The sequence below is a fragment of the Alligator mississippiensis genome, chromosome 15, assembly GCF_030867095.1.
Source record: "Alligator mississippiensis isolate rAllMis1 chromosome 15, rAllMis1, whole genome shotgun sequence".
Lineage (NCBI taxonomy): Eukaryota > Metazoa > Chordata > Crocodylia > Alligatoridae > Alligator > Alligator mississippiensis.
Genome location: NC_081838.1, coordinates 11,218,904 through 11,228,919, shown reverse-complemented (window position 1 = coordinate 11,228,919; position 10,016 = coordinate 11,218,904). Strand labels below are relative to the sequence as shown.

General features: G+C 51.0%; 1 long non-coding RNA gene across 1 annotated transcript; it reads left to right on the top strand.

Annotated features, from left to right (window-relative positions):
* The first annotated feature begins 365 nt into the window (after nt 1-365).
* On the top strand, nt 366-5,054 carry LOC132245934 (uncharacterized). Its single transcript, XR_009457630.1, has 2 exons — nt 366-478; nt 3,725-5,054. It is a non-coding gene; the product is annotated as an uncharacterized LOC132245934 (long non-coding RNA).
* The last annotated feature ends 4,962 nt before the right edge of the window (nt 5,055-10,016 follow it).

Here is a 10,016-nt window from a genome sequence, read left to right as displayed (position 1 = left end):
GGTACTAGTAGTAATAGACATGCAAGGGAAAACAAACAAAAGCAATTACAATTGTGGCAGAAATGCCACCATCGGTGCCCCTCTCCAGAGATCTGTCTGTGCCAGCCTGAGAGGCTGGTGTTGAATCCCTCAGGGCGGGGAGCTCCCACCTTGTCTGCATGACAAAGGCCTGGCACCTGGGAGGCGATGCTCTGGTCACCTGGGCAGGGGGGGGAAAGACCCGGCCCTGCGCGGGCCCAGGTAGCCAGGGATGCTTTCGGAGATTGGTCGGTTTGTGGCCAGTATTGGCAGCTTCGATTGGACCAGGCTGCTGAGGTCAGAGAGGTTATTTAAGGGCTTGGTCCAAGAAGAAGAAGGGGGTCAGCCATTAGCCATGCGGTCATCCAGGTGAATCTGAACCTGGCTCTCTCCTCATCACCGTATGCTCCAAAAGTGCCCTGCCTCCAGAGGAAACAACAACCACCTCTGGATGATGTGTGTGAGTAAGATACTAAAGATCCAATTAGATATTTAGCTTCAGTAACTCAGATGCGTGTTTAAACAGCTACCTCAGCCACCCTGGTTTGCTCTATGGGATTCCTTTGATATTCCTGTAAGATTTCTCTGATATTGCTCTACCTTTTACCCTGTTTCTGCCCTACCCCCTGTAATCAATAAAGTGCTCCTTGTGACCGGTGTGGGAGACTTATTGAGGGGTGGGTCTAAATTATGCCAAGGAGGCCCCTTAGGTCTGTGGACTAAGGGAGACTTTCCTAATAAGCCCCTGACTTGGGGAAGTGCCCCAAGTGCTTGTATTGGGTCTAGGACCCATTGGACGATCAGGCCTGCGTTCTCCAAGGCGCGCAGAGCCAGAAGTGAGTCCAGAGCCTTGGATGGTGGCAGTGGGAACCCCAGGCTAGCAGGTGTGCTCCAGGGAAGGGGTCGGCCGGACGGGAGGCACCCCAAGGGAGGCACTCGGAGCCTGGAAGGTGGTCGGGCGCAGGGAGGTGGGCGGCTCAACGCAGGAGCGCCCCCTACTGGCCCGCCACAACAATATTCCCCTGGTTTCATTGAGTATTTGGAGAAACCTAGCTTAAGCTTAACTAATACAATTCAGGTTCAGAAAGCTATGCCTAGAGAGAAAGACAGCTAGAGCAAGAGCTGGGATCTCACCATTCCAGTGCCCACGGGTTGTTTTCTGAAAGGTAAAGTTCTCAGCACGATCCTTGAAGTTTAAACAGACGACAGAAAGAGACGATCTGTTTCTTCCAGCTTCTTGAGAACAACAGTGGATGGTGTCAAAGAGATTTCTCCCTCTTGAAGCACACTGTTGGCTGCTTTTATAGCTTTCTATACCCTTAGTCCAGCCTCTTCAAAGCATTCTCTTAATTGTGTAAATAATTGTTTTTTCTAGTGACAAGGGGTTATCTGGTTTGGAACATCTCAAGAAACTGATTAACAACCAGGAAAAACATAAGGTTTTAAGGAGTAACCAGACACTTGGGAGCCAGCTTGAAATTCTTAGGAATAGAAGCTATGCTGGATGGGATACCACATTGTTTCTTCTTAGATGGCCTAGCTATGCTTGCAGCATCAGGGTTTTGTATTTCACTTGTTGTGAATAAGACTCAGTTTAACATGACTTCCAGATCTTCCTTCATAAACTTTGTGGGGAGGACTTCCACCAGTCATCCCAGGAAACATATGACAGCATTTGTGGTCAGGGCTCCAATGGGCTGGACATTGTGATGAGCCCTTACCCATTGTTCAAAGGTTGCCCATGCCCCCTCTGACTTGGTTTCTTGCCTCAGCATTCCCCAACCTGGCGACCGAGTTTTAGTCAATCAAGTTTCAATAGGCTTCCCATACTGGGACTGGGGAATGTATGGCCTGAGATGCCTATTAAACTTTTCTTCTGCTTAGTTCTGGTTAGATGAAGAGGTGTGTGTGTGTGTGTGTGTGTGTGTGTGTGTGTGTGTGTGTGTGTGTGTGTGTGTGTTGGGGGTGGAGGGGGATGGGGATAGAAAAAGTCCTTGGTAAGTCTAGCAAGCTGGGTGCCAGGCCTCCCTCAGGAAGACAGAGCTGACAGGTAACAACAGCCCGGTGCCTCCTCTCTCACACAGACACATCCCAGTGCCTCGTCTCGCACACACAAACATACAGACATAACACACCACAGTGCCTCCTCTGTCAAACACACACACATGCGTACGCACACCCCTGTGCCTACTCACACACACATGCACACACACACACAGAGCCTGGTGCCTCCTCACACACTCACAACACACATACACACACACCCTGTGCCTCCACATATACGCATGCGTGTAGCCCAGTGTTTCCTGTCCCACACAAACACACACACACACCCCATACCTCTGCATGTCCCTTCTTGCATGGAGGTAAATGTGAGCACACACACCGCCCTCGACCCTGTGGCTCCCAGGAGCTCTGATTGTGTAGCGGGGCAGGCTGGGACAGTGCAGAGGGCCCATGGCCAGGCTCCATCCCCTGCACGGAGAGGCTGGACCCAGCTGGAAGAAACCCCCTTGTGTGCCCCCTGGGCTCAGCCAGCTCACACAGTGCCTCCCCCCCTGCCCCCAACCACCAGCTGCCCAGGGTTTCCACACAGAGCCCAGGCCTTGGCTTGGTCATGCTGATTGCTGCAGGAGCCTACTCTGTTGCTTGCCGCTTGCCTTTTTGGTTGGCACGGAGGGTCACCCTTCAGCCTCTTTGGGGGGTTGTGGTTTGATACAATTTGATTGCTGCAGACCAGAAGAGCATAACCTGTTGCAGCCTGTCACTTATTGGGAAGCCTGTTGGAGCTGCTGGAGTGACCACCTTGGTTCCTTGAGGTAGCATCTCAGCACTGGCTGAAAGCTGCCAGTTACCCTACCTGTGGTTCTTGAGTCAAGGGTTCACTAATGCATTGTGGTTTGTTTTGTGATTCTGGTTCTGCCATTTAAGTTCACTTGCAAATAACCTTTCCTCTTATTCTTGTTTTGTAAATCAAGTGTAAATAGTTAAATCAGTTAAGTGTTAGACCTTCTTGGGACCACGGGCTGCTCTGTGGGGAGCAGGGGCCAGCTGGAAAGTAAATTGGTGCTGGCCGGAAGCCCTGCCCCACTCTTTCCACACCATCCCTGATATTGGGCAGGGGTGGCAACTATTGGGCCGCCACCTGGGTTACACTTCCATGCAGAGATGATTAGTGATACTACATCTCCCACCCCCTCTGCACATGGAGCAGACCCAGGGAAAGCAGCAAAGCAGCCTGTGTGCGTAAGGGCTCAGCACCCGGGTAAGGGCTGCACAGTCCCACCTGCATGTGCTGTGCTCTGAACAGAGATCACCAGGGCAGTGGGGTGGGATGAAGGAAAAGGCTCCAGACCAAAACCCAGTCTTTGTTCTACCCTTTCTTCTCAGAGGAAATCAGGTGGTCCTGGTGGGAGCAGCAGGAAGGGTTGGGAATGACAGAGATGCTGTGGGGTTCAGCAGGCACTGGGGTGGGGTCTCTTTTTAGCAAGGGCTGCACTTTTATTCTCTTTGCAGGGCCTGTCCAGGGGGCCTGCTCTGTGCTGGGGCTCTGAGGAGCTGCTGCAGGACAAGGTCTGTCCAAGCAAAGACCCCTGTTGTGTGCGGTATCCTGGGCTCCATGGCTTCTAAACAGTGATACCCACAGAGAGAATTCATGCTTTTTTTGCTTTTTTTCATTTTTTTTTTTTGTTCTCTTTCCCCAAAGGTTGTGCCTTGATGAACTAAATGCAGAAACAAAGCAAGAGCTGGAGGCTGTGAAAGGAATGAAGCCTGGTCTGGTCATAAAGGAATTGGGAATGGACCTGTTGAGGAAAGATACAGATTGGTAAATCCTCCTGCACCAGCTGCCCTGCCAGTAGCTGGAGGAGAAGGGGAGGAGCGGGGACCACCTGGCATTCAAGCTGGGCACCGTCATTGCCAGACACTCAAGCAGCAGTGCACAGCCTGTGTGGTAAGACTTGGGTGAAGATGGTCAAGGCCAATCTCCTGTGAGTGGGAGAGACACATAAGTAGGTGGGTTTGCTCCGTATTTGATCAGACCCTGGTGGGGTTTGCTTTTGGGGGTAGGGGAGGTGTAACAGCCAGAACCAGAGGAATTAATAAGCAATAAAATATGTGCTTCTTGGAGGCATTTGGTATTTTGCCTAAACAGGTCATATTAGTTCATAACAGCTTGTAAGTTTGTAAACTGCAAATGTAACTTGTCTGTCATAAGTTTAACCAAACTGATAAATAAACTGTTAGTGGAACTGACTGGGCCCCAGAGGCAAAGCTGTAGCTGTGAGATTAGCTGGCCTAATGGTTTTTTGCTCAGGGTTCAGCCTTAGTGATAAAAACTGGATCTAACTACTCGACACATCCAACACGCTCAGGAAAGCATATCCCAAGAAAGCATATTCAACTGAAGCCTAGAAAGGGTCGAAATTTAGGCGGAGCAATGTCAATTTCAAATCTAAAGGTGCTGCCTCATAATTTGTGTATTGGATAAACCCGAGTCTGGGTAGTAATCTTTTATGATCATTTTAACACCTTTCAATCCCATAGGGTAGCAGCTATAGGGCAACATTGTGAGTGGCCTTGAGGCCAACAGATTAACATAAGACTAGGTATAAAAAGCACGTACATCAGGTGACCAGCAGGAAGAAGGGAACACAACGGTCATTTCTGTTCCACGCCCGGACCCCGGACTCCTGGTGTGAGTGAGGATTGGATCCTGATCAAGGGAACTTCCCCGGTAATCCCTCTGACAGCGTCGAACGGGGACGCCTGACTTCGCTGGAATCACTTGGCGCACACCTGGCATTGAGGGACTATCGATAAGTTGCCAACCCATGTGTGTCTATCTGTTGTTTTGAACAGCCCTGTGTGGCTAATACCCTTGCAGTGCCCAGTTGGCCTGTGACAGATTGATCTGTCTATCTGTTGTTATTATTTACTATTAGCTCTTTTATACTGCATTATCTGCTTATCGCATTTATCTTTCTGTTATCTGCTGTGTGTGTGTAAGCTATAATAAATTTGCCTTTATTTCACTCCCAACTTTTCCTCTTCGATCCGAAACTGAATCAAACAGCCCAGTTGGCCTGTGATAAAATTGATATGTTCACAGTGCCCAGCTGGCCTGGAGCCCGTGGGGAGTTTCCAGTCTGTGGTGTAGCTGTCCCTGGCACTTGCGTATCCCCAGGGTGTTTGCAGTGTCACGTGCTTCCACAGCCACAGAGCTGGTGGTTTCTGTCTCTGTCCCCAGCATTGCATTTTCCCTGCTGTATGTCTGTGTCCATTTTGTTGGAGTCCAATAAAGATCCCGCATCCAGAAACTGCCTTGCAGATGGGCGGGGGGGGGGGGGGGGTCTCATCCTTGCTGCAGTCTGGGCTGCTTTGTAATATTTTCCCTATTCCAAGGCAAAAGGGAGGCTGCAGGGATGTTCCCAAGGAAGTTTTCTGTGGTCCCAGTTTCTGATCCATTGTGGTCATGTGTCTGCAAACAAAGTGACAGTTCAGGCAGCCAGATGATCGAGTCTTTCCTCCTCTGGGTCCTCAGGATTCTTTCAGAAAGACAGTGTTGGAGGCCAGAAGGAGCCATGAGCACCCAGCATGGGGGAGAGGGGTGGATGGGAGGGCAATAAATAAAGGGTCGGCCAGGTCTGAGCAGGATGGTCAGGGTGTGAGGCTCTGTCTGAAGAGTTGGGAGCCCAGGGTCCAGGCACTACTCTGTCACAAACTTCCTTTTTGACCCTGTGGCTAATTGCCCAGACTCTACACCCTGCAGTTCCTACCTAGAGAACAAGTTGAGGGCACTTTCCTGCCTCACAGGGGAACTGGACCAACAAAGACACAACCATGAGGTGCCAGGTTCAGAGCGGGCAGCCAAGGCCGCATCATCCGCAAACAGGAAATCTCTCAGCACCAGCTCTTTCACTCTGGTTTCTGCTCTAAAGTTTGCAAAGTTGAACAAGCGTCTGTCTAATCTGTTTTGAAGATAAATGCCATCATTGCTGCCCTGTCATGGTTGCTGATTGTGGGTGCCAGCCCTGGGTCCACCTGGAAGCCTTGATCTGGCACTGGTGGGATCCAGGAGCAGAGACAACACCCTCTCCTGTGCTTGGCTCCCCATGCCTCCCTTGGCTGGCTGCCAGCAGGAGAAACCCAGCTCGCCAGAGCAACTCGTGAAGCATGTGGTTGGGACCAGAGTTAGCATCATCATGTGATTGCTCAGCACTTGTTCTAACTTTTACTACAGGGTGGTAATGCTTACTATGGTCTAAATAAAACGTGCTAAGCGTGTTGTTGCATGTGGCCACTAGACTATACAGAGTGGTGAGGTACAGTGAGCCGTGTTAATGTTAGAAAGAGCTTGGAGCAGTCGCACATTAAGGCTAGGGACAGACATTACACATAAACCGGTTTAAGTGATCGGAAACAGGTTTAAACCTGTAACAGAACATAACTTAAATGTACATAAACCAATTTCAAAATGCCTGAAACTAATTTAAGATAAACCTAGTTGAAAGCAGTATCAGACTGAATTGATTTGGGTCAAACTGGTTTATGCAATGTCTGTCCCAGATCCCTTCCTGGTTTAAGTTAAATCAGAGTCCCCCAGCATCCCAGCTCTGGCGGAGACTGCAGGTACAGCAAGGTCTGCCTGGCTTCCCCCACCTCCGCTCCTCACCACCTCACTGTTCACTGCTCAAGCAGGAATCCGCACCCCCCATCCCTCCCTCCCTTCCATGTCCCACAGCATGGACCTCAGCCCCATGGGCCGTGGGGAAAGTCAAGTGAGATAAGGTTCAAATACCAACCAGATTACTGAGGTCTTACATGGGCATGACGTGGCATTTTCGGCCAGTGGACTAGGCTCTACCCTCCTGATATTAGGCATTTGAATTTGTTCTTTATCTCAATGGCTGGGTGCTCAGAGGTGGAGCACTGCCAATACCAGAGGTGCCAGCTTCCATTCTCATGAACATCGTTCCCCTTTCCATATAGACTTCCCTGGTTGGGTCTCTTGCACCATGGTGGAGATCTCCTTCCAGGCTCCCTGTTCTTGGCTTGTGCCCACAGTCATCAGCCCCAGCTGTTCATCTTTGGCAGCTGACCTTGGCATTGCATCTTGGACCTGTCCCTTGCTCTTGCCACTTAACATGGTACCCTAAGTACTCAGGCTTCACCTCCTAACCTGTGCCTGGCTTCCACGTGCATGCTAGGCCCTCAGCTCTAGCCCCAACAAAATAGCCCTATTTTGCCCACCCCTGGTGTAACCTAAATGAAGAACAGGAGTCAGAGCACAGGGTTCAGGCCTTACGCTGCACTGTCCCATCAGGGGATCAGCCTTCTCCTGACTCTGCCTCAACCTGGAGTAGAGGCCGCGGGATCTCCAGTGCAGAGCGCCTATGAGAGAGATCCCGCTAGTCTATTTACTTCCTCCAGGGACTCTGGACACTGAAGGTTGTCTGTGATCAGTGGGTTTCTCTACCCAGAAGGTCTGATATGGTGAGGGGAGGTGTTATTAATAACTGAGAGGAAAAGGCAGCCTGATAGATGGGCACAGGGGATGTATTGCTTATGCCACTGAGCAAGGAGTATGTGTCAAGGCAGACGGTGAGGGAAGGGAGATGCTGTGATGGAAGGTGTTCAGAAATGCAGACCTGTGGTCTTGAGGCCAAGCACAGACTGGGGGAGCCCTTCCCAGCACCCTGCAGGACACCCCATGCTTGCTGTGGGAGAACAGGATGGGGCCAGAGGTGAGGGACTGGAATGAGCAAGGGCTGTGATCCTGAGCAGGGATCAGGTAGGGAGTCCCAATATTGACTGCTTTTGAGCACGCCGATTAAGTGATGGGAAGCTAAGAAGAAAAGTTATCATTTAGAGGTAGTACCTTGCTTAGACTACAGAGGTTGGGAATTGGGAGATGGTCCCTTAGTTACAGCAGTTCGTTAGAGCCTGACACAGACTCTGCAAAGAGGTTAGCTACTGCTTCACAAATGAAGTCTGGGGTGAAAAGCTGTTCACTAGACCTTGGGTTAATTTTACATTTTCTTTTAGATTCATTTCCTGATACAAAGTGATGGAAAACCAAAACAGCAGAATCAATAACCTGCTCTTACAAGCCCTTGAAGACCTTTTGAAAGAAGACTTCAAAAGGTTTAAGGATGCATTATCACATTCTGACCCTGGGGAAATGGGCAGGATCCCACGAGGGCAGCTGGAGGATGCCGACAGGATAGACACCAAGAACCGCCTCATGGCTTTCTATGGGGCAGATGCTGCAGTAGATGTAACCATTGAAGTTTTCATTCAGATCAATCTCAGGGACGCTGCTGTCCAACTGCGAGAGGAAAGACAGAAAGGTAAGAAACCTGGAGTTAATGCGATGCCTGTGGGTCTTGCCCAGGACTGTGCCCCAGCGCAGCAACCACAAACCCTGAAGTAGAAGTAAGAGGCTGATGACAAGAAAAGCAAACTCTAGATCCTAGCAGGAAGTCAAAGATACAGCAGAGATGCCCAGAGTGGGCCAGATCCTCTGATCTGTCTCACTCCTCTCTTGCTCCTCTGCTGGCCTAGTGAATAGAGGAAGCCTGTAGCTCCCTACCTGGGGTTGTCTGTAGTGTGGTGGAATCAGCAGTGGGCAGAGAGGCAAAAGAGTGGTTGGTATACATGGGCTGCATCTATACGAGACGCTTTACTGCGCAGTAGAGCCATTTCCTGTGCAGTAAGAGTGCACGTCTCCATGTGTACATGCCTACTGTGCTGTCAACTGCTCTAATCTTGAGTAAATTTAAGAATAAAGATGTCCCAGCACCAGCCCCTGACTGTGGAGCAGGTGCTGGGGGAAAAGGATCTCCTAGAGCTGCCTCCAAGCACTGGCCCCCTGAACACGTGGAGTTGGCACTGGGCGCTAAGGATCTCCCAGCCCTGTCCCCCAGCCATAGAGAGGCAGCTGGCAAGTCCCTGCTGGTGGGGGCTGGGGAGCCTGTTCCCCACCCAGCTCCATGACCACAGCTGGGCAGGGAACAGACTCTCCAGCCTGTTCTTCACCCAGCTCTGTGATTGCTGAGCTGGACGGGGAAGAGGCTTTCCAGGCCCAGCCGTGTGATCTCAGAGCAGAGGCTGGGAACTGTGCCAGTCAGTGGCCGGTCCCAGCCCCGTGCCTCAATTGGATGATCAAGGTACAGGGCTTGGAAAGAGCTGCAGGGGAGGGGCAGGTCCCAGCCCCTGCCCCAATCCACTGTTGGAGCAGCTAGCAGTGAGCCCCCAGCTCGGTGGGGATCCCCATCCTGCTTGGGGCTGACTGCTAGCTGCCCCACTGGCGAGCAGTGGTGGGCGGTTATTTGGGCCCAAGGGCCACATAGGGAGTTTTGATCAGCTGTTGCAGGCCAGGTCAGCAACCCTCGCCCCTGTACCCCCACAACAGTTCACCAAAACTCCCTCTGGGGCTGTGGAGTGGAGTGGGAAGGGCTTGAATTGATGGATTCACTGCAGAGATAGGTTTGGGGTGAACAAGGTTCTTTACCTTCTGGTGCTTGCATTCGCTCTCTGTCTCTCTCTGTCTCTCTCTCTGTCTCCATTGGGATAGGGGTAAGCATGAACCACATCAGACCTGGTCAGAATAAGTGCAGATCACAAGCTCCTGAAGATGCTAGTCCAGGACAGACTGAATGGTCATTAACACACTGGTCATCAACATACATACCATTTTGCCCACTGCCCTGGTTTTGATCTCATAGCAGCATTTATTTCTATGGTGGATCAATGTGTCTCCTTCTCAACGTAGTCCTATGGTTGTACACTCTTTCCTCCCTGTTTACGCATGCCTTGGCCATGTGAAGCCACAGTTCTGTGTATTACCAATTTGGGGAATGGGATCCTGTACCCACACACTGTGGATCACCTAACCCCCGAGCTGTGCTGTTCCTCTTCTGGCTGTAGCCAAACCCCAGGTTGCACAACTGGCCTGACTACAACCCACTCAGGCAGCACGTTCCAGCCATGAAAGA